Raw genomic sequence first — 27,832 nt, forward strand, 5'->3', positions numbered from 1 at the left:
GTGTGCTATAAAAATGGACGCACAATGATGACATCTGTGTGCAGTCCATATAAAAAAAAAAATCATTCTTTTAAACTAATAGCATACCACTGGATTCAGACGGCTCTGCCTAGAGGAAGGGAATTTATACACTGCTAAAAAAAAATCAAATGAACTCTTAAGGCCCATTCAGATGGTCGTAGTGCTTTGCTGATCCGCAATTTGCACGGATACCGGATGTGTGCGTTCCGCAATTTGCGTACCGCACATGGCCGCAAGCATTATAGAAAATTCCTATTCTTGTCCGGAAAAGCTTGAGCGGAACGGATGCGGACTCATTCATACGACCGTCTGAATGAGCCCTTAAAGTGGTTTTCAAAGACTTTTCTACTGATGAGTCATCAGAATCTGATCAGTGGGGTCCAACACTCGGAACCCCACCAATCAGCTGTTTAAGAAGGTACCGACACTCACAGTAGTGTCATGGCCTTCTCGACGCTTTCCCTAGGCCACGTAACTTCACATTCATCGGTCACATGGTCTAGATGTATCTCAGCCCTATTGAAGTGAATGGGGCTGAGCTGTGATAAGAAGCACAGCCTCCATCAAATGGACGGTGCAGTGCTTGGTTAGCTGAGAGAAGGCCCGCGTGTCAGATCCCCCACTGATCAATAGAAGAGTCTTGAAAAACCCTTTTAAATCGCTTTTCAGATATCAATGAATGAAAGATCCAAGTTAAAAATATTTGCTGATAAAAAATTGTGTAAGGCTACTTTCACACTAGCGTTTTTGCTGGATCCGGCAGGGTTCAGAAAAAACGCTTCAGTTATTGATAATACAACCGTCTGCATCCGTTATGAACAGATCCAGTTATTTTATCTTTAACATAGCCAAGACGGATCAGTCATGAACTCCATTGAAAGTCAATGGGGGACGGATCCGTTTTCTATTGTGTGATGAAGTCAGGCGGCACTGGTTGAGGGGTGCTCGGTTTGTGTGGACGTAATCCCAAAATCAGAAGAATGAAAGAAAACCGGCACTCCCAAAAATCTTTGCTGGTGATAGATTTATTGGTCACTCATATGAAATGACGTATCAAGGGTCAATGAAACTAAAATCATCAGCGATTTGAAGGTTGGATTCCAAATCGATCTGAAAATACAATAAGAAAATTCTAATCACAGGCGAATCCAATTTCCGTGAACTTCATTATATCAACTCATAGTGTCACTCAGTCATGACCCCACATGTCTCCATTCTCCTGATGATGTTCTGATGATGATGTACTGGTGGATTTCCTCTTGGGCACTTGGCACTACTTGAGCTTTTGGACAGTCTGTGGTACTACTTGGCAGAGTCAATGTAATTATACAGAATGCCCCAGACGTTCTTAATTGGATTCAGGTCTGGGAAACATGATGGTCAGTCAGTGCCATCAATGCCTTTGTCATCCAGGAATATGCTTTCCCAGACCATCACTGACCCACCAGCAAACCAGTCAAGCTGAATGATGTTGCAGGCAACATAATGTTTACCACAGCATCTCCAGACTCGTTCACGTGTCTCATATGTGCTGAGTATGAAACTGCTCTCATCTGTGAAGGCAATGTAGAGCCAATGGCGGAATTGCCAAATCTGGTATTCTTTGGTTAATGCCAATCAAGCTGCTTTCATTGCTGTGCCTTGACCACAGATCCCATTACAGGATGTCAGGCCCTCATGCCAACCTCATGGCATCTGTTTCTGATAGTTTGATTAAACACATTCAGACCAGTAGCCTGCTGGAGGTCATTTTGTAGGGAACTGGCAGTGCTCCTCCTGTTCAGATACCTGATGCTGGGTGCTTCTACAACTCTGTCCAGCTCTATAACGGCCTGCGTCCTGGTATAGTCTCCATGCTCTTGAGAAGCAGCAAACCGTGTGATGGCACTTATGGAGAAGCAGGACTACTTATGTAACCTGAATGGGCTGCAGGTACCGCCTCATGCTACCAGCAGAGACAAAGACACAAGCAAAATGACATTTTGGAGGTTTTGTTTTGTATTTTAGTACGTTCTTGAAACCTTAATAAATATGATTTGATTAAAAAAAAACATTCTTTTTAGATTGCTCATCTGAAAGAGCCCTAAGGCCTCTTTCACACTGGCGTGTGCGGGCCGCAATACACGAGCACAGTCCGTGGGGCAGCCACAGCGGATCGCGGACCCATTCACTTGAATGGGTCCGCGATCCGGCTGTTCCGGAAAAAATATATCTTTTTGCGGAACGGAAATACGGGACGAAACCCCACGGAAGCACTCCGTAGTGCTTCCGTAGGGTTCCATTCCGCATCTCCGGATTGGCGGACCCATTCAAGTGAATGGGTCCGCATCCGGGACGCGGAATGCCCATGGAACGGCATCCGTGTATTGCGGATCCGCAAATGCAGTCTCAGCTGAAATCAGGACTAGGAATGTACAGGTCTCTGGCTCATTCACAAAGGCCCTGATTGGTCAACAGAGGAAAAATTGTAGTTTGTCTTCACATTTGTCTGTGTAACAGTAATGGTCTGTGTGCCAAAATCATGAGTGGCGCTTGTTAAATTTAAGGCAGGCAAACTATCACATTCTGACTTATTTTCACCTGCCACAGCTACGGTAGGTCAGGAGTGGAGTGCAAATGTGAAAAATGTTCGCAACTTTTCATGTTGCAAATGATAAATAAGGCCAAAAACCAAAGTACTCCACAGGAACGCCCACAAAACAGTTGGCCATCTGAAATTGATTCAGCAGGGGGGAAAAATGTCACTGTCGTGTCTATTGACACATTTGTCTTACAAGTACACCGACCACAAAGTCACAGTTTACTCTAAAAGACTCTTTCTTGTAGCTGGAATACCACTTGAAGTAAACTTTTCTCATTTATTTTCCCTCCTTCTGTAAAAAGTTGTTTTCTGTAGCACGGGCCTAAAACAATGCAATATGGGTTCCTAGAAAATAATGAGGAATATGAGCACACTCTTCCAACAAAACATGACAACGGAGTGAGGCGCAGATGTAGCGCAGTGTAAATTGACTGAAAGGGGGAAGTTTCTAGGCCAGGTTAGGGTTAAGGTGGTTGGGAAGGGGTGGAGTGTTTTAGGGGAGGGTTTGGGGGGTGGCAGGGCAGTTCGCGCGCTGTATATAGTCTGGGGTTAGAGGCGGGAATGGCACCAGTGTCCGTTGCGTCTTAGCGAGTTGGTAGTGGCGGCGGAGTGCAGGAGAGTTCGGTGTTATGGCGTCTTTGGAGGATTTGATGGCGGCAGTGCGGGCAGCGGCAGAACAGCATGGTTCTGCTTGGCTGGTTAGTAGTTTGCAGGCTGCGGTGGGGGCCCCTAGTGTGCTTCTGGTTGCGGCGGGGGGGAGGGTGAGGGCCAGGAGATCTGTGCCGCCTGAACGTTTGAGCCCGGAGGTGACCCCTTGGGTGCGGTGGCGTTTGAGGAGCCCCCCCTGGGGACCCTCCGCTGCGGCCGGCTGGGGTGGCAAGTGTTTCTGCCAGCCGGCCCAGCGGGAGGATTCCGGCGCCGCGTCGTGCGCTTGCTGGGGAGGTGAGGGGTAGTGCCCGGCTACTGTCCCGTTCCCGGCGGGGGAGGGGGCGCGCAGCGGTGCAGTGGCTCGGGGCCTTGTGGGTGCGGGCGGCCGGGTTGACAGTGGGCAGGAGTCCGGTAGTGGCAGCGATGGGGGTGGCCGGCTGGATGCGGCTTCACTGTCTGGCGGTAGGGGCCTTGTGGTCGGCGGATCCTCCAGGGGGAAGCGGGCGGCGCCGCGGTCTGAGCTGGTGACCGGTGGTAGCGGCGGAGAGGGGGGACAGGTGGATGCGGCCTCACTTACTGCTGCGGGCGGTGATTCCAGGAGGCGGCGGGCGGCATCACGGTCCGGGTCTGCAGGACGGCGGCGGTCTTCTGATGTGCAGCATCGCCGGGATGGTGCTGGAATGTCGCCACCTGCTGGTCGGTCCTCGGCACCAGGCAGTGGTCGGAGGAGGGCTGCAATGTCGCCACCTGCTGGTCGGTCCTCTCTACCAGGCAGAAGTTTGAGGAGTGATGCGCTGGCTGGGGGCCAGGACTTGACTCCGCCCACGGTGCAGCAGGTTGACTGTTTATCTACGGGGGTTCAGGTTGCGGCTCGCGGTGGACAGGCCGTGGAGCTGGGGCTGGTTGTCCCTGAGTCGGGAGTTGTTCAGCGGCCTCTTGGCGGTGGGCCGGCGTGCAGGGAATTGGCGACTACGCAGCCATGCCACGTTGATTCTGGCGGGGGTTTCGCGGCTAATCAGTCTTTGGAGGAAGGAGAAGTCAGCCAGGAGGCGTGGGAGATCGTGAGTCGGATGGATGATGCGGGCGGCGCATGTCCTTCAACGTCCAGGTCATCGGCTGGGTCGACACTGAGAGGAGCATCGGTGAGGTCGGCGGCTGCTGGGAGGATGCCCCAGGGACAGCCAGGTGAGAGGACGTCGGGTCAGGATCCTGTTGGGGGTGGGCGTGGCTATGTTGTCGGGGGAGGAGGGGTTGGCGCATGAATTCTTGACGGGTATGTGGTCTTTGTTGTCGCGGTGGAAGACCGGGGCTGTGTCGTCTCCAGCCGCCGTTTGGGCTGCTGCACCGGCGGTTGGGGAGGGGGTGCGTTTGAGCGTGGCTGGCGTTGGCGACACCCCTGCCATAGGGGCGGGGTCTGCGGTGGTTGAAGTCGCTGGGAGTGGAGGCAGTTAAGGGACTGCCATGGAGGAGGTCCGGTTGGCTGATGCTGCGAAAGGGGAGGTATACGTGTGTTTTGAGGGGCCGTTGGGGGCTCATTTGAAGAGTGATGTCAGGGAAAAGATTTGGAAGGACGAGTATGTCGAGATATTCTCGTTCCTTCCGTTGGACAAATTTAATTTGGATAGGGGGAAGCCGGATGAGAGTAAAAAGGAGGAGGAAGAGAAGCGGATGTACAGGTTGATTCCGCGTACGTTTTTCAATTGGCTTCAGGCCTTTGCTATTCTCGCCAGTGTGGTGGGGGAAAAGGCGCCTGAACACTGTTCGGCCCTTTTTTGCTATATGGACGCCATAGGGGAGGCGTATCGGACGTATGGTGGGGTGGCGTGGCTCAGGTACGATGAGCAGTTTCGCCAGAGGAAGGCGGTTAGGCCTAGTATTCGTTGGGACCATAAGGACATTGGTCTGTGAATGCGGTTGATGGCGGCGCCGAAAGGGGTTAGCCAGCCCTTTCGTGGGGCGGCCGGGGGTCCCTCGGCGTCCGATGCGACTGGAGGGAACAAAAGGGGATGTTGCTGGCAGTTCAATGAGGGATACTGCAAGTATCTTTCCGATTGCCGTTTCAAACATGAGTGTTCCGGTTGTGGGGGAGCCCATAGTTTGGAGCGGTGTTTCAAGCGCGGTAGAGGGAGGGGATTGGAGGTTACGAGGAAGAGGGGTGACCCCGGTGAGGGTGGACGTGATGGAGCCGTTTCTAGAGAATTATCCAAATAGCGGGGCGGCGGCGGTGTTATTGGCTGGTTTTCGAGACGGTTTTCGGATTCCGTGTACGGCAGTGTGTTCGGGGGTTGCTGTGCGTAATTTGACTTCAGAGTTGCAGCGGCCGGAGGTGGTGTCTGACAAGATTGCGAAGGAGGTGGCTGCTGGGAGGGTAGTGGGCCCATTTGTAGAGTGTCCGTTACCGGATTTGTGGGTTTCGCCAACAAATTTCGGCTCATTCACAACTTGTCTTACCCGGCCGGGGGTTCCGTGAACGACGGCATTGATGAGGAGTTGAGCTCCGTGTCGTATACGTCGTTTGACGAGGCGATTAGGTGGATGCGGCGTTTTGGGCAAGGGACATTGTTATCTAAGACGGATATTGAGGCAGCGTTTCGCCTGTTGCCGATTCATCTGGATAGTTTTCGTTTGCTTGGTTTTAAGTGGGAGGGGCAGTTTTTTGTGGACTGTTGTTTACCCATGCGGTGTGCGATTTCGTGTTCGTTGTTTGAAACGTTTAGTTCGTTTTTGGAGTGGGTGGTGCGGCGAGAGGCGGGATGGAGTTCAGTGTTGCATTACCTTGACGATTTTCTGTTTTTAGGCCCGGCGGGGTCGAGGGTGTGTTCGGTGTTGTTGCATACCATGGAGCGGGAGGCGGCGAATTTTGGGGTTCCGTTAGCGCGGGAGAAGACGGAGGGTCCGTCTACGACGGTGAAGTTTTGGGGGATTGTGATTGATAGTGTGGCTATGGAGTGTAGGTTGCCCGAGGATAAGGTGGTTGATTTGTGTAGTTAAGTGGGTTTTTTGCGTAAGGCGAGGAAAGTGCAGCTCAGACGGGTGCAGTCGGTTTAGGGTAAATTGAACTTTGCCTGTAGAATTTTGCCCATGGGGCGGGTTTTTTGTAGGCGCTTGTCCAGGGCCACGGCGGGTGTGAAGGCTCCCTTTCATTTTGTGCGGTTGGGGGGTGAGGTGCGTGCAGATTTGGAAGTGTGGCAGCGTTTTTTGAGGGAATTTAACTGTCGTTCTGTTTGGATGGAGGAGCCCATTTCTAATGTGGATTTGGAATTGTTCACGGATGCGTCGGGAGCATGTGGCTATGGTGCCTTTTGCCAGGGGCAGTGGAGTGCTGGGATTTGGCCGGAGGAATGGAAGGTTGCCGGGTTGCTTGGGAACTTGGCGTTGCTGGAGTTGTTCCCTATAGTTTTGACTACTGAGATGTGGGGGGAGTTGTTGAGGAATAAGCGGGTGCGTTTTTGTTGTGACAATTTGGGGGTGGTGCAGGTGGTGAATAGTCAGTCGGCCAATTCCCCACCAGTGGTTCGGTTGCTTCGGCACCTGGTTCTGAACGGTCTGAGGTTGAATGCTTGTTTTGTGGCGGTGCATGTTTCAGGTGTTGATAATTGCATAGCTGATGCTCTTTCTCGTTTCCAGTGGGATCGTTTTCGCAGTCTGGTTCCGGGCGCGGAAGTGACGGGTCCACCGTGTCCTCAGTGACTCTGGAGCGTGGCCTTGGGGTCTCGTTAGACCTGATTCAGCGGTCCGTGAGTAGCAGTACGTGGTCAGCTTATTCTTCTGTGTGGTCTCGGTGGGAGTGTTTGATAGAGCAGGTGGGGGGGTGCGAAGGGGTTGATGATTTTCATTCGTTGCTGGTGTATTTTGTGGGTGTGTTGTTTAGTGCAGGTTTTTCGTTCTTGACTGCGGCGAAAAGGGTGGCGGCGGTGGCCTTTTGGTTGAGGTTGCGGGGTTTGGCGGATGTTTCAAGAAGTTTTTTAGTGCGGCAGGCTTTGAAGGGGTATCGTCGTAGTGGGGTGCGGAAGGATGTTCAACATCCGGTTTCTTTTCAGGTGTTGGAGTCGTTGTGGGACCGGGCGGAGACTGTGTGCACGTCTTGGTATGAGGTGTGTTTGTTTCGGGCGGCGTTTTCATTGCCTTTCTTTGGGGCCTTTCGGGTCTCGAAGCTTGTGGCTAACAGTCAAGTGTGTGGTGGTGGTGGTTTGCTGCGGGAGGATGTGAGTGTTGGGGGGGATGGATTGCGGTGTAGGTTGCGTAGGTCCAAGACGGACCAGGTGGGTAGAGAGGTGTGCATTTTGTTGCGGCCTCTGCCGGGGTCAGTGGTGTGCCCGGTGCGGTGTTTGGAGGATTTTCTGGCGCTTCGGCCAGGAGGGGCGGCTTCGTTGTTGGTTCATATAGATGGTTCGGCTTTGTCTCGTTACCAGTTTGTTGCGGTTTTCCGGAAATGTTTGACAGCGGCGGGTTATTCGGCAAGTGAGTTTGCATCTCATTCCTTTCGTATTGGGGCGGCAACTGAAGCCGCCAGATGGGGTCTGGGGGATGAGGCTATTATGAGGATTGGCAGGTGGGAGTCCGCTTGCTTTCGTTCGTATATTCGTCCTCATATGTTGTAATGTTGGCGGGTGGAGTGTGTGTGCTGTCTGTTTAATTTGTTATTGTAGGTTTGGGTGCTAATTTCTTTTGTTTGTTTACAGGATCGCCTTCTTGTTTGGCCTGGATTTTCGGCCATTCTTATGTGTATTGGGGAGCGTTGAGAGCAGACGTGAGGAGGAGCGGACGGCAGTTAGGTTTCCGGCCGGAGGACTTGCACGTCCGGTGGATTGGTGTGCGGGGTATGCTGTGGGGGCGCGTGTTACCTGTATTTCATGAATATGCTTTTCTGGATAGGTGTCCTGACATTGTGGTTTTGCATGTGGGCGGGAACGATTTGGGTGTCCGCCGCTCGAGGGATGTCATACGTGATGTTAAGTTGGATTTGTTGCGTTTGATGGAGGAGTTCCCGGATTTGCTGGTTGTATGGTCGGATGTGGTGGCGAGGAGTTGATGGCGTTTTGCGAGGTCGGTGGATCGCATTAACAAGGCGCAAGCGAAGTTGAACAAGGAGGTGGGGCGCTTTGTGCGGCGGCAGGGCGGTTTTGTGGTACGTCACCGGGAGTTGGAGGTTGCTTCACCTCAATTCCTCAGGTCTGATGGGGTTCATCTTAACGAGATTGGGATGGACTTGTGGGCGCTGGGGCTCCAGGAGGGTTTGGAGACTGCGTTCAGGGTGTGGCGGGACATCCATAGGTGAGGTGTCTCCTATGTGCGTCGATGGCAGGTTAACGGGGGGTCCTGGAAGGCAATTCTACGTTTTAATAGGTGCATGACACGTTGGAACGTGCATCTTATGTGGTTTGGTAAGCTGAAAGCTGGGGGGCTCCTGTTGGGCTAAAAGGCCTACAGGGGTAGAGGAAGATATTGATTCTGGAGGATTCGGTGCCCTTGGGTCGGAGAGTGCGGCCTAGGGTAAAGATAAGATGTGTGGAGTGAAGATAGCAGCTTGCTTGGGTTGCCTTCTAGGAGCCTTCCGCAAAGTGATTGTTGGTGCATTGTATTTAGATGTTTACATATATATTAATGTATGCATTATAATGATGTTGGATAATATTGTTGTTTAATAAACGGCTGCTATGGCCTTTTCCACCAAGAATTCGGGTTCCGTGTGTTTACTGGGGAAGGGAGGAGTTGGTGGTGGGAAGGGTCTGGAATGATCTTACCTCCTTAAGTCAAGCCAAAATACTACTGTAAACCATGCAAGTCCTTGTGCCAGCATGAATAGTACTAGCAAATGTTAAAATAAAAAAATACAGTACTCCCCTTCTCCTTGCTCCAGCATCTCTGCCTGCTGCCAGGTGATATATGACTGACTGCTGTAGCCATACGGACTCCTGGCTTTGCAGTATGGTAACCGTTTTTGAGGGTTGGCAAATGTGTCATTTATTGAGTATACATTAATTCATGTTAATATAATCAGACTCACTCCCGTCACACCGGAGTTAGCATGAATAAATCTACTGTTACTTTAATGAGATCTGTCAGTTTCCCCTAGGATCAGTTACAGATCTTTCAAATTCATTATGGATTCTCTAATAATGGAAGTGTTTGGTCCATGTGTCCGTTTTTTGCCCTCTGTGTCTCATCCGTATTCCACAAACACTGCTCAGCTGAAAATTAATGTCAAAAGAGTCTCCTATCAGTGGTTAGTGAAAAGCGGACCAAACAGACACCCAACGCGGATGCCATCTGTGTTGTGTCCGTGTTTTTTCAAAGACCCATAGACTATAATAGGCGTGTTTAGTATGCATCACGGACCAAAGTAGTGCATGTCTCCGTAATTATTTCACTGACCACATTAAAATCAATGGGTACGTGTGCTGTCCGTGGAAAATGCGGACAGCACATATCAGTGAAAAATGGAAATGTGGATGAGGCCATTACTGTGTGAAAGCGGTCTAAGGCTCCATTCACACGTCCGTGGTGTGTTGCGGACCCGCAAATTGCGGGTCCGCAACACACCAGCCCGGCACCTCCATTGAAATGCCTATTCTTGTCCGCAAGCTGCGGACAAGAATAGGACATGTTCTATCTTTTGTGGAGCTGCGGACCTGAAGATCGGGGCCGCACTCGGCAAATGCGGATGCTGACAGCACACGGATGCGGACCCATTTTGCGGACGTGTGAATGGAGCCTTATGGTGGGTTTACACGGGCCAAGGAGTAGCCATTTATCAGAAGGAAGCATTCCTTCCTGACAACTGGCTTCTTGTTCAGTGGGGTAAAGAGCTGCATTTACAATATGAGAACAAGCGATTTCTACTGCCATCACTCATACAGCTGCATTGTTTCTGGGCAGCAGATCGTTGCCCAGAAATTATAATTTAGGTGCCTGAATGAATGAAAGGATCATCTGATGAACCAGCGTTTTGCTCTGTCATCGGCTGCACCTTTAGATGGACAGATTGACTGGAACAAGCGTTTGCAGGAACGTTTGTCCCCAATAGGCCTCATGCACACGGGCGTGTTCCGCGGCCGTGAGCGGTCCGTGGTATGCTGGCATGGATTCCTGCTGAGAGCAGGAGCGCACGGTGTCATTCGTTGCTATGACGCCGTGCGCTTCATGCCGCCACTGTACTACAGTAATACACTGGTATGATCTATACGAGTGTATTACTGTAGTGCAGCGGCGGCATGAAGCGCACGGCGTTATAGCAACCAATGACACCGTGCGCTCCTGCTCTCAGCAGGAATCCAGGCCGGCATACCACGGACCGCTCACGGCCGTGTGCATTCGGCCATACGCTGCCCTACTATCGAGATGTGTAAACACGCCATCATTCTGTATGCTTATCAGCTTACCCGAAGTGGAACTCCCCATCGAAGAAAACATGCAGAATCAAATATCATTGCTCAAGTTTGACAAAAAAATAAAGGGCTCCTAGAATAAAATTGGATCCGTGCTACTTGTAGATCAAGTATTTATGTATTACCCGTCTATAAAAGCAGCTCTATCACTAAGGTGACATACATGGCCTGTTTGGCAGGTTGCTCCATTGTTGCTTGTTTATCTCCACATCCAGGACCTTAGTTCACACCAGCCAGGACATCGTATTTACCCCGAAGTTACCTATGCTATAAATCATCTTTCTGTTTCTCTAAAACACAGCAAAGTTTACTACTAGACTTTTTATTTTCTCTATATCATTTCATTGCTAATGTGTAAATGTAAAATAGACTTTAGGTTGGTACTTTATACCAACTTATTACTGTACAGTTGTAATCTTTTTAAGAGAACCGGTCAGGTCCCTTAGGCTTTCATAATGTAGTGAGACACCAGATCTCAGCGGTCTATTAAGTATACATATTTATGTAGTGTTATCATATGCAGGCTCCCCACGAACCCCATGCCCCGATTGACAGGTTTCTCCCTATGCACAATAATAGGTATAAACCTGCCAATCAGTGTCTTAAGGGCAGGAGAAGCCTGCATAGCCTGAACATCATTGTGACCACAGCATCTGAGCAGTTATTTACTCGGAGTGCAGCACGCAGGAGCAGTTCGGTTGCTATGTCAGCCTGTGGTCTAAAGGCTCCAAGGTCTGAATAATAAAGTTCCTGTTCTGTCCAGGGGCAGGGCTTAATAGGTACACAGTGAGTTTCCCATAGACTGTAGCGGTAAGCTATTGCAGTCTATATGCGATCTAATGATAATATGTTGAAGTTCCCTGAGAGAGGGGCTGGGGCTAAAACAGTAAAGACAAGTTTTGAAAAATATAAAAAAAGAAAAATTCCCCCATTACCATTTGACAAAAAAAATTATTATTATAAAAAAAAAGGTCTTTGTAATCGCCACATCAGAAATTGCCAACCTATTAAAATATAAAAGTATTTATTCAGTATGGTGAATTGCATAAAGGGAATAAAACAAAACCCATAAAATAAGGGAGGAATTTCTTTTTTTTTTTCCAATTCCATCCCATTCTTTAGCCAGCAGAATTCTGTATAAGTATGATACATAAAAACCTAGATTTATCTAAGTTGTATTCATTGAATGGGGTAATCTCATAATTAGTGTGAAAAATGGAAATCTGACATCATATAGTATATGACAACCTCTTTCTAACAGAAAGCTAGAATCAGTCCTGGACCTCACATGGATCCAGAGATCTTCCCATTCATTGCTAGATTTATTTAAGGCTGGCAGCTTAGGGGGTATCTTTTCTCAGGGGTGCATGCTTTCTTCTACATCTCTCTCTATCACAGCTCAGGCGGCATGTCCTTTCTGCTGCAGCTCTCTCCCTATAAGGCTGCATTCACACGTCCGTGGTGTGTTGCGGACCCTCAAATTGCGGGTCCGCAACACACCAGCCCGTCACCCCCATTGAAATGCCTATTCTTGTCCGCAAGCTGCGGACAAGAATAGGACATGCTCTATCTTTTTGTGGAGCTGCGGACCCAAAGTTCGGGGCCGCACACCACAAATGTGGATGCGGACAGCACACTGTGTGCTGTCCGCATCCATTCCGTCCCCATAGAGAATCCGTGCGGACCCATTTTGCGGACGTGTGAATGGAGCCTTACTGTCACAGCTTCCAACAGAAGAAAGGGCCAGTTAACATGTGCGACCACCTCTGAGGTGGACAGAGAAATAATGAAAACAACAAAGGGTGGCACAGGTACATTTTATTAACCCCTTAAGGACTCAGCCCTATTTCACCTTAACCACCTCCGGACCGCCTAATGCACGGATGCGTCCGGAAGGTGGTTGATTCATTCCTCCTGGACGCATCCGTGCGTCATCTCGCGACACGCGAGATTTCCTGTGAACGCGCGCACACAGGCGCGCTCGTTCACAGGATCGGAAGGTAAGCGAGTGGATCTCCAGCCTGCCAGCGGCGATCGTTCGCTGGCATAGAAACATAGAATGTGTCGGCAGATAAGAACCATTTGGCCCATCTAGTCTGCCCAATATACTGAGTACTATGGATAGCCCCCGGCCCTTATCTTATATGAAGGATGGCCTTATGCCTATCCCATGCATGCTTAAACCCCTTCACTGTATTTGCAGCTACCACTTCTGCAGGAAGGCTATTCCATGCATCCACTACTCTCTCAGTAAAGTAATACTTCCTTATATTACTTTTAAACCTTTGCCCCTCTAAATTAAAACTGTGTCCTCTTGTGGTAGTTTTTCTTCTTTTAAATATGCTCTCCTCCTTTACCGAGTTGATTCCCTTTATGTATTTAAAAGTTTCTATCATATCCCCTCTGTCTCTTCTTTCTTCCAAGCTATACATATTAAGGTCCTTTAACCTTTCCTGGTAAGTTTTATCCTGCAATCCATGTACTAGTTTAGTAGCTCTTCTCTGAACTCTCTCTAGAGTATCTATATCCTTCTGGAGATATGGCCTCCAGTACTGCGCACAATACTCCAAGTGAGGTCTCACCAGTGTTCTGTACAGCGGCATAAGCACTTCACTCTTTCTACTGCTTATACCTCTCCCTATACATCCAAGCATTCTGCTGGCATTTCGTGCTGCTCTATTACATTGTCTTCCCACCTTTAAGTCTTCTGAAATAATTACTCCTAAATCCCTTTCCTCAGATACTGAGGTCAGGACTGTGTCAAATATTCTATATTCTGCCCTTGGGTTTTTACGCCCCAGGTGCATTATCTTGCACTTATCCACATTAAATTTCAGTTTCCAGAGTTCTGACCATTCTTCTAGTTTTCCTAAATCCTTTTCCATTTGGCGTTTCCCTCCAGGAACATCAACCCTGTTACATATCTTTGTGTCATCAGCAAATAGACAAACCTTACCATCGAGGCCTTTTGCAATATCACTTATGAAGATATTAAACAAAATCGGTCCCAGTACAGATCCCTGTGGAACCCCACTGGTAACATGACCTTGTTTTGAATGTTCTCCATTGACTACAACCCTCTGTTGTCTGTCACTCAGCCACTGCCTAATCCACTCAACAATATGGGAGTCCATGCTCAATGACTGCAGTTTATTGATAAGTCTTCTATGTGGGACAGTGTCAAAAGCTTTACTAAAATCTAGATATGCGATGTCTACTGCACCTCCACCGTCTATTATTTTATTCACCCAGTCAAAAAAATCTATAAGATTTGTTTGACATGATCTCCCTGAAGTAAACCCATGTTGTTTTTCATCTTGCAATCCATGGGATTTTAGATGTTCCACAATCCTATCCTTTAATAGGGTTTCCATTAATTTGCCTACTATTGATGTCAGACTCACTGGTCTATAGTTGCTCGATTCCTCCCTACTACCTTTCTTGTGAATGGGCACGACATTTGCCAATTTCCAATCTTCCGGGACGACTCCTGTTACTAATGATTGGTTAAATAAATCTGTTAACGGTTTTGCCAGCTCACCACTAAGCTCTTTTAATAATTTTGGGTGTATCTCATCAGGCCCCTGTGACTTATTTGTCTTCACCTTAGACAGCAAACTTACAACATCTTCCTCTGTAAAGATACATGCATCAAACGATTTATTAGTCATTCTTTGTAGTGGAGGTCCTTCTCCTTTTTCTTTTGTAAAAACTGAACAGAAGTATTCATTAAGGCAGTCGGCTAGCCCTTTATTCTCTTCTACATACCTTCCGTCCTTTGTTTTTAATTTAGTTATTCCTTGTTTTAATTTCCTTTTTTCATTTATATATCTGAAGAATGTCTTATCCCCTTTTTTCATAGACTGAGCTAGTTTTTCTTCTGCCTGCGCTTTAGAAGTTCTTATAACTTGCTTGGCCTCTCTCTGCCTAATCTTGTAGATTTCCTTATCTTCATTGCTCTGGGTTTTTTTATAATTACAAAATGCTAGCTTTTTATTTTTAATGATTTGGGCCACTTCTGCTGAGTACCACAGTGGTCTCCTCCTTTTTTTGCTTTTACTGACAAGTCTAATGCAATTTTCTGTTGCCTTCAATAATGCACCTTTTAAGTAGTCCCATTTCTCCTGGACTCCATGTAATCCGTTCCAGTCTGATAAGGACTCATTTATGACTAATTTCATTTTTGAAAAGTCTGTTTTTCTAAAATCTAAAACTTTTGTTTTTGTGTGGTGGGACTCTTTCACAGTTCTTATATTAAACCACACTGACTGGTGATCACTAGATCCCAAGGTTTCGCCTACAATGACATCATATACCGAATCCCCATTTGTGAATACCAAATCCAAAATGGCCTCCCTCCGGGTTGGCTCCTCAACCACTTGTTGTAGAGATAACCCCAGTAGGGAATTTAGAATATCTGTACTCCTGGTAGAACTTGCTAATTTGGTTTTCCAGTTTATATCTGGAAGATTGAAATCTCCCATAATGATAACTTCTCCTTTCATTGTCATTTTAGCTATTTCTTCAACTAGTAGATCATCTAGTTCTTTAACTTGACCAGGTGGTCTATATATCACACCTACACGAGTTACTGCATGGTTAGCAAACTGCAACGTAACCCAAACTGACTCTGTTGGCCTCACCAACTTGTATTAGATTAGATTTAATGCTATCTTTCACATACAGGGCCACTCCTCCTCCTTTCTTGCCTTCTCTGTCTCTTCTGTATAAAGAGTACCCTGGTATGGTTATGTCCCAGTCATTTCATTAAACCATGTCTCCGTAACAGCCACTAAATCTACATTCTCAGATGCCATTATTGACCCAAGTTCATTGATTTTTTTTACCTAAACTGCAAGCATTTGTAGACAGGACTCTGAGCTTATCATTTCTTAACCTCTGTGCTTCTGACCTGTTCTGGCATTGTTTCGGGGGGCAATTGGACTCTTTTATTTTCACTCTTTTGCCCCCCCTTCCTAGTTTAAATACTCTTTCGCAAATTCTTGGAGTTGTTCACTAAGTACATTTGTTCCTTTGAGAGAAAGATGCAAACCATCTTTTTTGTACAGTTCCTTTCTATTCCAAGTAGAGCTATCATGAGAAACAAAGCCAAATCCTTGCTCTTGACACCATTTACCAAGCCATATGTTGAACTCCTTTATGCGCCTCTGCCTATCATTCTGAACATTATGCACAGGCAGAACTTCAGAAAATGAAATGGTGGATGCAAAATCCTGTACATCATTACCAAGTGTGATAAAAGATTTTTTCACCTCTGACACTTCATTGCAAGCCAGGTCATTTGTCCCTAGATGGACAAGAACATCCACGTCCCCTTCCTGCTTTGCTTGCTTAACAATATTAATAATACGTCTTCTATCTCTTCTAGCAGTAGCCCCAGGGAGACATCTCACAAAACCATTTTCTTTAAGCTCCACACTTCTTATGATTGAATCACCCAGCAACAGCTGCTTCCTTTGAGACTTCACTTTATCTTTTTTGTTGCATACATTAGACATAGGAGTCGATGGTTTCTCACCCTCTGTGCTTGAGTTCATATCCATGTTGTCCTTACATTCTGAGAGTGCTGCAAATGAATTATGGAGAACCACCGACTGTGGGACATGTCTTCTATCCACCACTCTAAGACTTCCAGAATCTACAGTAACCCATCTGCCATTTCTGGGGGTCCTCTGTGGCAGTGGCATTGCAGCAGTTTTAGCTGGAGTTTGTTTAACAGATAATTTAAATATTTCAGCTTTCAAAAATGCAATTTCCTGCTGCAGTAAGGAGAACTGTCTACAGATCTGACAGCATCCGAATCTCCAAAGAGTGGAACATGAAATAAATGCACAACAATACCTGCACTGAACCAAGTCTGCCATTTTAAAGAGGGGAAAAAAAATAAAAAAAATAATTTGTAACTTTAAATCAAACAAATCTTACCTTTTTTTTTTTTTGTATTGTTTCCACCTTCCAGCCTACCTCCTGACTAGTGAGTCTGTCTCTATATATACACACACTCCTTCCCAAACTCCTCCCCCAGCAACAAATGTAACACCTTAGTGAGCTAGGCTCATTAGCAAACGCACAATAGCAAACACCTGACCAAATTCCTTACCTCTTCTCAAGCAATGATCAGCAAAAACAACACAGATGAGCCAGTTGGAGACTCTAAGCCAATCTCTTGCAGTATCTCTTGAATCTCTTCAGTCTCCTGCAATATCTCTTTACTAGTACTTAATGTAGTACTTGCAGCTAATGAATTAGGCCAGCTAATGAGTCTGTCTCCATATATACAGACACTCCTTCCCAAACTCCTCCCCCAGCAACAAATGTAACACCTTAGTGAGCTAGGCTCATTAGCAAACGCACAATAGCAAACACCTGACCAAATTCCTTACCTCTTCTCAAGCAATGATCAGCAAAAACAACACAGATGAGCCAGTTGGAGACTCTAAGCCAATCTCTTGCAGTATCTCTTGAATCTCTTCAGTCTCCTGCAATATCTCTTTACTAGTACTTAATGTAGTACTTGAAGGTAGTACTTGCAGCTAATGAATTAGGCCAGCTAATGAGTCTGTCTCTATATATACACACACTCCTTCCCAAACTCCTCCCCCAGCAACAAATGTAACACCTTAGTGAGCTAGGCTCATTAGCAAACGCACAATAGCAAACACATGACCAAATTCCTTACCTCTTCTCAAGCAATGATCAGCAAAAACAACACAGATGAGATGAGATCTCCACAGGCTGGAGATGCAATTTTTTTAACCCCTAACAGGTATATTAGACGCTGTTTTGATAACAGCGTCTAATATACCTGCTACCTGGTCCTCTGGTGGTCCCTTTTGTTTGGATCGACCACCAGAGGACACAGGCAGCTCAGTAATAAGTAGCACCAAGCACCACACTACACTACACCCCCCCTGTCACTTATTAACCCCTTATTAACCCCTGAACACCCCATATAGACTCCCTGATCACCCCCCTGTCATTGATCACCCACCTGTCATTGATCACCCCCCTGTAAGGCTCCATTCAGACGTCCGTATGATTTTTACGGATCCACTGATACATGGATCGGATCCGCAAAACGCATACGGACATCTGAATGCAGCCTTACAGGGGGGTGATCAATGACGGGGGTGATCACCCCATATAGACTCCCTGATCACCCCCCTGTCATTGATCACCCCCCTGTAAGGCTGCATTCAGATGTCCGTATGATTTTTACGGATCCACTGATACATGGATCGGATCCGCAAAACACATACAGGCGTCTGAATGGAGCCTTACAGGGGGGTGATCACCCCATATAGACTCCCTGATCACCCCCCTGTCATTGATCACCCCCTTGTAAGGCTCCATTCAGACGTCCGTATGATTTTTACGGATCCACTGATACATGGATCGGATCCGCAAAACAAATACGGACGTCTGAATGGAGCCTTACAGGGGGGTGATCAATGACAGGGGGTGATCACCCCATATAGACTCCCTGATCACCCCCCTGTCATTGATCACCCCCCTGTCATTGATCACCCCCCTGTCATTGATCACCCCCCTGTCATTGATCACCCCCCTGTAAGGCTCCATTCAGACATCCGTATGATTTTTACGGATCCACTGATACATGGATCGGATCCGCAAAACACATACGGACGTCTGAATGGAGCCTTACAGGGGGGTGATCAATGATAGGGGGTGATCACCCCATATAGACTCCCTGATCACCCCCCTGTCATTGATCACCCCCCTGTCATTGATCACCCCCCTGTAAGGCTCCATTCAGACATCCGTATGATTTTTACGGATCCACTGATTCATGGATCGGATCCGCAAAACACATACGGACATCTGAATGGAGCCTTATAAGGGGGTGATCAATGACAGGGGGGTGATCACCCCACATAGACTCCCTGATCACCCCCCTGTCATTGATCACCCCCCTGTCATTGATCACCCCCCTGTAAGGCTCCATTCAGACATTTTTTTGGCCTGTTAGCGGAAATTTAGACAGCGGAAATTATATATTTTTTTCTTGCAAAGTGTCATATTCCACTAACTTGTGTCAGAAATCTCACATGAACTCACCATACCCCTCACGGAATCCAAATGCGTAAAAATTTTTAGACATTTATATTCCAGACTTCTTCTCACGCTTTAGGGCCCCTAGAATGCCAGGGCAGTATAAATACCCCACATGTGACCCCATTTTGGAAAGAAGACACCCCAAGGTATTCCGTGAGGGGCATATCGAGTCCATGAAAGATTGAAATTTTTGTCCCAAGTTAGCAGAAAGGGAGACTTTGTGAGAAATAAAAATAAAATCAATTTCCGCTAACTTGTGCCAAAAAAAAAAATAATTCAATGAACTCGCCATGCCCCTCATTGAATACCTTGGGGTGTCTTCTTTCCAAAATGGGGTCACATGTGGGGTATTTATACTGCCCTGGCATTCTAGGGGCCCTAAAGCGTGAGAAGAAGTCTGGGATCCAAATGTCTAAAAATGCCCTCATAAAAGGAATGTGGGCCCCTTTGCGCATCTAGGCTGCAAAAAAGTGTCACACATCTGGTATCGCCGTACTCAGGAGAAGTTGGGCAATGTGTTTTGGGGTGTCATTTTCATATACCCATGCTGGGTGAGATAAATATCTTGGTCAAATGCCAACTTTGTATAAAAAATTGGAAAAGTTGTCTTTTGCCGAGATATTTCTCTCACCCAGCATGAGTATATGTAAAAAGACACCCCAAAACACATTGCCCAACTTCTCCTGAATACGGCGATACCACATGTGTGACACTTTTTTGCAGCCTAGGTGGGCAAAGGGGCCCACATTCCAAAGAGCACCTTTCGGATTTCACAGGTCATTTACCTACTTATCACACATTAGGGCCCCTAGAATGCCAGGGCAGTATAACTACCCCACAAGTGACCCCATTTTGGAAAGAAGCCACCCCAAGGTATTCCGTGAGGGGCATGGCGAGTTCCTAGAATTTTTTATTTTTTGTCACAAGTTAGCGGAAAATGATGATTATTATTATTTTATATTTTATTTTTTCCTTACAAAGTCTCATATTCCACTAACTTGTGACAAAAAATAAAAACTTCCATGAACTCACTGTGCCCATCACGAAATACCTTGGGGTGTCTTCTTTCCAAAATGGGGTCACTTGAGGGGTAGTTATACTGCCCTGGCATTTTAGGGGCCGAATGCGTGAGAAGTGGTTTTAAATCAAAATCTGTAAAAAATGGCCGGTGAAATCCGAAAGGTGCTCTTTGGAATGTGGGCCCCTTTGCCCACCTAGGCTGCAAAAAAGTGTCACACATCTGGTATCCCCGCACTCAGGAGAAGTTGGGCAATGTGTTTTGGGGTGCCTTTTTACATATACCCATGCTGGGTGAGAGAAATATCTTGGCAAAAGACAACTTTTCCCATTTTATTATACAAAGTTGGTATTTTCCGAGATATTTATTTCACCCAGCATGGGTATATGTAAAATGACACCCCAAAACACATTGCCCAACTTCTCCTGAGTACGGGGATACCACATGTGTGACACTTTTTTGCAGCCTAGGTAGGCAAAGGGGCCCACATTCCAAAGGGCACCTTTCGGATTTCACCGGCCATTTTTTACAGATTTTGATTTCAAACTACTTACCACACATTAGGGCCCCTAGAATTCCAGGGCAGTATAACTACCCCACAAGTGACCCCATTTTGGAAAGAAGACACCCCAAGGTATTCGCTGATGGGCATAGTGAGTTCATGAAAGTTTTTATTTTTTGTCCCAAGTTAGTGGAATATGAGACTTTGTAAGAAAAAAAAATCATCATTTTCCGCTAACTTGTGACAAAAAATAAAAAGTTCTATGAACTCACTATGCCCATCAGCGAATACCTTAGGGTGTCTACTTTCCGAAATGGGGTCATTTGTGGGGTGTTTGTACTGTCTGGGCATTGTAGAACCTCAGGAAACATGACAGGTGCTCAGAAAGTCAGAGCTGCTTCAAAAAGCGGAAATTCACATTTTTGTACCATAGTTTGTAAACGCTATAACTTTTACCCAAACCATTTTTTTTTTTTACCCAAACATTTTTTTTTTATCAAAGACATGTAGAACAATAAATTTAGAGCAAAATTTATATATGGATGTCGTTTTTTTTGCAAAATTTTACAACTGAAAGTGAAAAATGTCATTTTTTGCAAAAAAATCGTTAAATTTCGATTAATAACAAAAAAAGTAAAAATGTCAGCAGCAATGAAATACCACCAAATGAAAGCTCTATTAGTGAGAAGAAAAGGAGGTAAAATTCATTTGGGTGGTAAGTTGCATGACCGAGCAATAAACGGTTAAAGTAGTGTAGGTCAGAAGTGTAAAAAGTGGCCTGGTCATTAAGGGTGTTTAAGCTAAGGGGGCTGAGGTGGTTAAAGGGTTTCTACCACCTCATTTTGACCTAATTAGCTCTCAGACACTAGCGATCTGCTAGTGTCTGATCTACGTAACAATGCTATTCTCAGACCTGTGTGTGGATCCGTTTCACAAAAAAACTAACTTTTATTAATATGCTAATGAGCCTCTAGGTGCTATGGGGGCGTCTTTTCAGCACCTAGAGGCTCGGTCTACTTAAATTGTATGCCGCCCCGCTTGTCCGTTAAGCCCGCCCATCTCCTCTTGAATGCCATCCTCCATCTGAGCCAGCGGACGAATTCTCGCACCTGCGCCATGCGCGTCTGTATTCGGCGCAGTCGCAGTGAATGTCTGACCGCTGCCTGCACAGACATCTTGGTCATCGGCGCAGGCGCAGTGGAGATGTCTGTGCAGGGAGCGGTCAGACATTAACGAATACAGACGCGCACGGCGCAGGCGCGAGAATTCAGCCACTGGCTCAGATGGAGGATGGCATTCAAGAGGAGATGGGCGGGCTTAACAGACGACCGGGGCGGCATACAATGTGAGTAGACTGAGCCTCTAGGTGCTGAAAAGACGCCCACATAGCACCTAGAGGCTCATTAGCATATTAATAAAAGTTAGTTTTTTTGTGAAACGGATCCACACACAGGTCTGAGAATAGCATTGTTAGGTAGATCAGACACTTGCAGATCGCTAGTGTCTGAGAGCTAATTAGGTCAAAATGAGGTGGTAGAAACCCTTTAAAGACCCGGCCATTTTTTGCAAATCTGACCAGTGTCACTTTAAGTGGTGATAACTTTAAACGCTTTGACTTATCCAGGCCATTCTGAGATAGTTTTTTCGTCACATATTGTACTTCATGACACTGGTAAAATGAAGTCAAAAAAATAAATTTTTATTTATAAAAAAATACCAAATTTACCAAAAAGTTTCAATTTCTCTACTTCTATAATACATAGTAATGCCTCCAAAAATTGTTATTACTTTACATTCCCCATATGTTTACTTCATTTTTGGATCATTTTGGGAATGATATTTTAATTTTTGGGGATGTTACAAGGCTTAGAAGTTTAGAAGCAAATCTTTTTTTAGGGACCAGTTCAGGTCTGAAGTCACTTTGCGTGGCTTACATAATAGAAACCACCCAAAAATGACCCCATTCTATAAACATCACCCCTCAAGGTATTCAAAACTGATTTTACAAACTTTGTTAACCTTTTAGGTGTTCCACAAGAATTAATGGAAAATAGAGATGAAATTTTAGAATTTAAATTTTTGGGCAAATTTTCAATTTTAATAATTTTTTTCCAGTTACAAAGCAAGGGTTAACAGCCAAACAAAACTCAATATTTATGGCCCTGATTCTGTAGTTTACAGAAACACCCCATATGTGGTTGTAAACTACTGTACGGGCACACGGCAGGGCGCAGAAGGAAAGGAATGCCATACGGTTTTTGGAAGGCAGATTTTGCTGGACTGTTTTTTTTTTTACACCATGTCCCATTTGAAGCCCCCCTGATGCACTCCTAGAGTAGAAACTCCAAAAAAGTGGCCCCTTTTTAGAAACTACGGATAGGGTGGCAGTATTGTTGGTACTAGTTTAGGGTACATATGATTTTTGGTTGCTCTATATTACACTTTTTGTGAGGCAAGATAACAAGAAATAGCTGTTTTGGCACCGTTTTTTTTTTTTTGTTATTTACAACATTCATCTGACAGGTTAGATCATGTGATATTTTTATAGACCAGGTTGTCACGGATGCGGCGATACCTAATATGTATACTTTTTTATTTATGTAAGTTTTACACAATGATTTCTTTTTTGAAGCAAAAAAAATCATGTTTTAGTGTTTCCATAGTCTGAGAGCCATAATTTTTTCAGTTTTTGGGCGATTATCTTAGTTAGGGTCTCATTTTTTGCGGGATGAAATGACGGTTTGATTGGCACTATTTTGGGATGCATATGACTTTTTGATCGCTTGCTATTACACTTTTTGTGATGTAAGGTGACAAAAAATGGTTTATTTAGCACAGTTTTTATTTTTTATTTTTTACGGTGTTCATCTGAGGGGTTAGGTCATGTGATATTTTTATAGAGCCGGTCGATACGAATGCGGCTATACCAAATATATATACTTTTTTTTTTATTTATGTAAGTTTTACACAATAACAGCTTTTTTAAAACCCCAAAAATGATGTTTTAGTGTCTCCATATTCTGAGCCATAGTTATTTTATTTTTTGGGCGATTGTCTCAGGTAGGGGCTCATTTTTTGCGGGATGAGGTGACGGTTAGATTGGTACTATTTTGGTGGGCAAACACCTTTTTGTTGTTGTACTTTTTGTGATGTAAGGTGACAAAGAAATGGTTTATTTAGCACAGTTTTTATTTTTTACGGTGTTCATCTGAGGGGTTCGGTCATGTGATATGTTTATAGAGCCGGTAGATACGGACACGGCAATACCTAATATGTATACTTTCTTTTCCCCCCCTATTTGTTACCAATTTTTTTTAAACTTTATTTGGGGAAAATGACGTTATTGTTTATATTTACTTGAAACTTTATTTTTTCAACTTTTTTTTTTGTCCCACTGTGGGACTTGAACTTTTGGGGCTCTAATCCTTTACAATGCATTCCAATACTTCTCTATTGAAATGCATTGGCTGTATGAGTAATACTGTGTGTATTACTCATACGGCTTTTCGCCTGTGAGATCCAGGGGGCTGGATCTCACAGGCTCGTCACCGGAAGGCAGCGCAATGCCTTCCTTAGGCATTGCGCTGCCTTCCATACCATCGGGTCCCCCCTACAGCCGCATGGGGACCTGATGGCACCGCCATACGCCGCCGCAAACCGCAGGTAAAGCCGCAAACCGCAGGTCTGAATTGACCTGCGGTTTGCGGCGATTGCCGACACGGGGGGGTCACGGGACCCCCCCCCCCCGCGCATTTAGCCAAGGTGCCTGCTCAATGATTTGAGCAGGCATCGGGTTCCGATCACCGCCCGCCGGGCGGCGGTGATCGGAACAACACATGACGTACCGGTACGTCATGGGTCCTTAAGGACTCGGGAAACATGCTGTACCGGTACGTCATAAGTCCTTAAGGAGTTAAATAATGGGTTAGATTCAGTTACAAAAGTATTCAGATCCAGGTGCTGGTTTTAAAAATGTAGGGGATAACCCACATAAAGGAAATTATCCCTTTCATTGCAGTTTGTCGCCTGACCTCTATTATTGTCAGGTGCTTCCAAGGCGCAGACCGTGAACTGGTGCTTGTTAATGACATCACAGATAAAGAAGAAGTTTATAGCATCTTACAGAACGTGAACTATTATCTAATGAACGGAAAGTTTTCCTTTGAATGAAGACAACTCTGAAAATGTGGGACGTGTCTACTTTGCCAATTTCGGAAACATAGCACTCTTTAATGTTAGTTTTAAAACAGGGACACTTTTTCATTTTTCAACAGGGGTAGCACAATTATAAAGTTTGTATAAGAGCAATATAAACTCCCATCCCTCAATCCCTGCCTGCATTTCTTTTAACTGAAAGTCTTATGACATTGAAAGAGCTTCTATTGAACAGCTCAGCCCATGAACTAGTTAGTATGGCATTCATTTCCACAAATAACAGTGTCTTCTTGTCATCCCAGTATAATGCTGATCACCTTTAGAGATTTCGTCTCACTCTGTGTTCTTCTCTGGTTGAATAATTTATTGTACCTTGATGTTATCAGATGAGCTGTTTTCAAGAAAGGTTTTGCATAGCGGGAACATTTATCAAAGTTTAACTTCCTGTTCTTCACCAGCAATTAAATTGCATCATGTATCAAAGTTAAAAAATGGTAATTTTGTTTGTAATGTCCTGGAAACCAGAATTCTTGAACCATTTGAACTTGTATTCCTGCAAGCAGTGATGTTAAATTTTCGAGAGTTGTTCTTTTTTCCACACATTTATTCATTCAGTGATGTTCATGGATGAACCTAACTATCCAAAGAAAAAACAATAAAGCATAGACTGCTTTACAGTTAGGGCTGGGCGATTAATCGAGAAAAAACCCGAAACCGTCCATCAGCCGGATTAACCGACGGCACTTTGCATATGTTGTTTTTTTCAGATCGGTTTTTGTGACGTCATATGGGGCCCGGGCGGTCTCCTTAAACTCGCGCTGCATAGGAACATACTGGTGTCATGGATGAGATTTGCAGATAGCTGCAATTTATAAATAAACGAGAGACTGGCTTTATCCCAAACTAAGGAGCTATTAGGTGAGCCCTATAAAACCGTAAGAGCTCTCCCTGACTGCTATGCACATACAAGGGTCTCAATGGTAGATGATTGCATGCCCACGTACCTAAGCCTGTGTGACACCTGAAAACCCTATAATAGTGAGGGGACACGACCACCGGCTCCCTGCACTTAATACGGAGGGAGTCAGGGTCACCTAGATTCAAGCCAGCAAGCAAACACAATAAAGTAAAGGACTAATCTGAGCAAACAGCAGACGCAGCCTCCAGCAGTGAACACTTCATTCAGGAAGTAGTATAAACCGCAAAGTGAGGCAGTATGGGAGGGAATATAAAGGAAGACGATTATGTCTAAAAAAGTGACACCTGGCAGAAGGAAAGGAGATGAGAAAGTGAAACCAAAACAAAGAACATCATACAAGAGGTAGAGAAGAACGTCTGCCAGACCTTCTCACAGAAGTGGCGGTGACAACTGGGGTACCAGCACACTCCTTCTGCTGGTAGTCCCAGCACCGGGGCCTTTTTAAGGCTACTTTCACACCTGCGTTTAGGTCGCATCCGTCTGGTATGTGCCCAGACGGATCCGCACCTATAATGCAAACGCTTAGATCCGTTCAGAACGGATCCGTTTGCATTACCATGAACAAAAAAAAAAAAAAAATTTTTTATTTTTTTTTGTTTTTGTTCATGATAATGCAAACGGATCCGTTTTGACTTTACATTGAAAGTCAATGGGAGACGGATCCGTTTGAAAATTGAGCCATACTGTGTCAACTTCAAACGGATCCGTCCCCATTGACTTACATTGTAAGTCTGGACGGATCCGTTTGCCTCCGCACGGCCAGGCGGACACCTGAACGCTGCAAGCTGCGTTCAGGTGTCCGCCTGCTGAGCGGAGCGGAGGACAAACGGAGCCAGACTGATGCATTCTGAGTGGATCCGCATCCATTCAGAATGCATTAGGGCTGGACGGATCCGTTCGGGGCCGCTTGTGAGACCCTTCAAACGGAACTCACAAGCGGAGCCCCGAACGCTAGTGTGAAAGTAGCCTAAGCTGCGTACTTCCAGCATCATTGCTGCTGCTCTGGGAACGAGAAGCGCATCCTAGCGCCAGAGTAAGAAGCCAAGCACTGCAAATGTTGAGTCATTAGACACTAAATACATTAATACACTAATAATAAATTAATACATTAATGTCAATATGTGACCTCCAACAGCTCATCTGTGTGTTATTTTAAAATCCTTAAAATCTGCACGATTTTATTAGAAAAAATATCCCAAAATTCATACTTAAGCATATGTACAACAAGTACACAGGAGTGTCCTTAATAGAGAAATAAAATCAAAATATGATCAAACCATTGTTGTCGTATAACAGCCCGTGCTAAGCCACACCCGAAGTCAGGCCCAAGCCCCCCCCCCCCCCCCCCAAATAAAATAATCACTCAATAATCAAAATCGAGGTTACATGTTCAATTAATCACAATTTTCATTTTTTGTCATAATCCCCCAGCATTAGTTAGTGCCATACCCACCATAAAGACAGACCACACCACTTGTGCTGAGAGGGGATCCAGGACTGAACTGCTCAAGCTGCTTTCATTCTCATGGTCATTTAGTGAAATAAAAAAAAAAACTGCAGCCGCCATTAGGGGGAGCTCATTGCATACAGATTAATGCAGTATTGTGTTACAACACCAGATCGAGCGTTAAAATAAATATATCTGTTAGATCAAGTATGCAGTGTGCTGCCCCATTTATCTCTGCTGGAGATTGCCAAGTTCAGTGCTTGGCTGTCTTTGGAAATCCATAGATCTTGAATGAAGTGGTGGGGCTCAGTCATCACTCTATTCAAATGGGGGACATAAGACCTCCATTCTTATGTTCGTTGTTGGACCCACTGATCTAACAGTTTACCCCCTATCCATTATATAGAGGATAACTTGTTTTAACCAGGACACCCCTTTAAGTTCAGTGGGAACTGTATAATTGGGTATATAGTGAGCTTCACATAGTAGGGTCTGCAGGCAGACCAAATAAATATACATTTATACTCTTATATATACTTCCGTTTACCCCTTTTTAGGATGAGTCAGTTCAGAGGTTTGCATTAAGTCTGTGTAAAGTTATACAGTATTCCCTGGATTTATATTCCACAGTCTTCCAAAGATCAGGTGAAGAGTGGCCAAAGAAAGGAGGAGGAGAGATCAGGAACCATATATTCTTATAAGCTTTTGGGACCCTGTAGAAAGAGTAAAGCTAGTAAAAGATTTTAATGGGTCTGTTGATGGCAGATATTGTACAAAATATGTAGCTGAGTGAAGTCATATGTAGGTTGCCATACTCAAATTTATAAGGACCCTCATGAAATAATATCGCATTCACCATAATGCGTCTTGTTTCTTCTTGCGCCGTCCTATGACGTTCCTATGAGACATACTCTCTAGTGGGTCTCTTATCTTTGTCTTCTCCATATGTTTTTCTAAACAAGACACAAAGCAGCCAAATTATTCAAACACTTCAGT

General features: G+C 45.4%; 1 protein-coding gene and 1 long non-coding RNA gene across 4 annotated transcripts in view; one reads left to right on the plus strand and one right to left on the minus strand.

Annotated features, from left to right (window-relative positions):
* RNF38 (ring finger protein 38) overlaps nt 1-27,832 on the plus strand; it is a 374,424-nt gene that overhangs the window by 121,113 nt on the left and 225,479 nt on the right. The window lies entirely within an intron of this gene.
* LOC120989331 lies at nt 24,193-27,754 on the minus strand. Its single transcript, XR_005776252.1, has 3 exons — nt 27,693-27,754; nt 27,384-27,549; nt 24,193-25,043 (listed from the first exon to the last, which is right to left on the minus strand). It is a non-coding gene; the product is annotated as an uncharacterized LOC120989331 (long non-coding RNA).

The sequence above is a fragment of the Bufo bufo genome, chromosome 2 (assembly GCF_905171765.1).
Source record: "Bufo bufo chromosome 2, aBufBuf1.1, whole genome shotgun sequence".
Taxonomy (NCBI): Eukaryota; Metazoa; Chordata; class Amphibia; order Anura; family Bufonidae; genus Bufo; species Bufo bufo.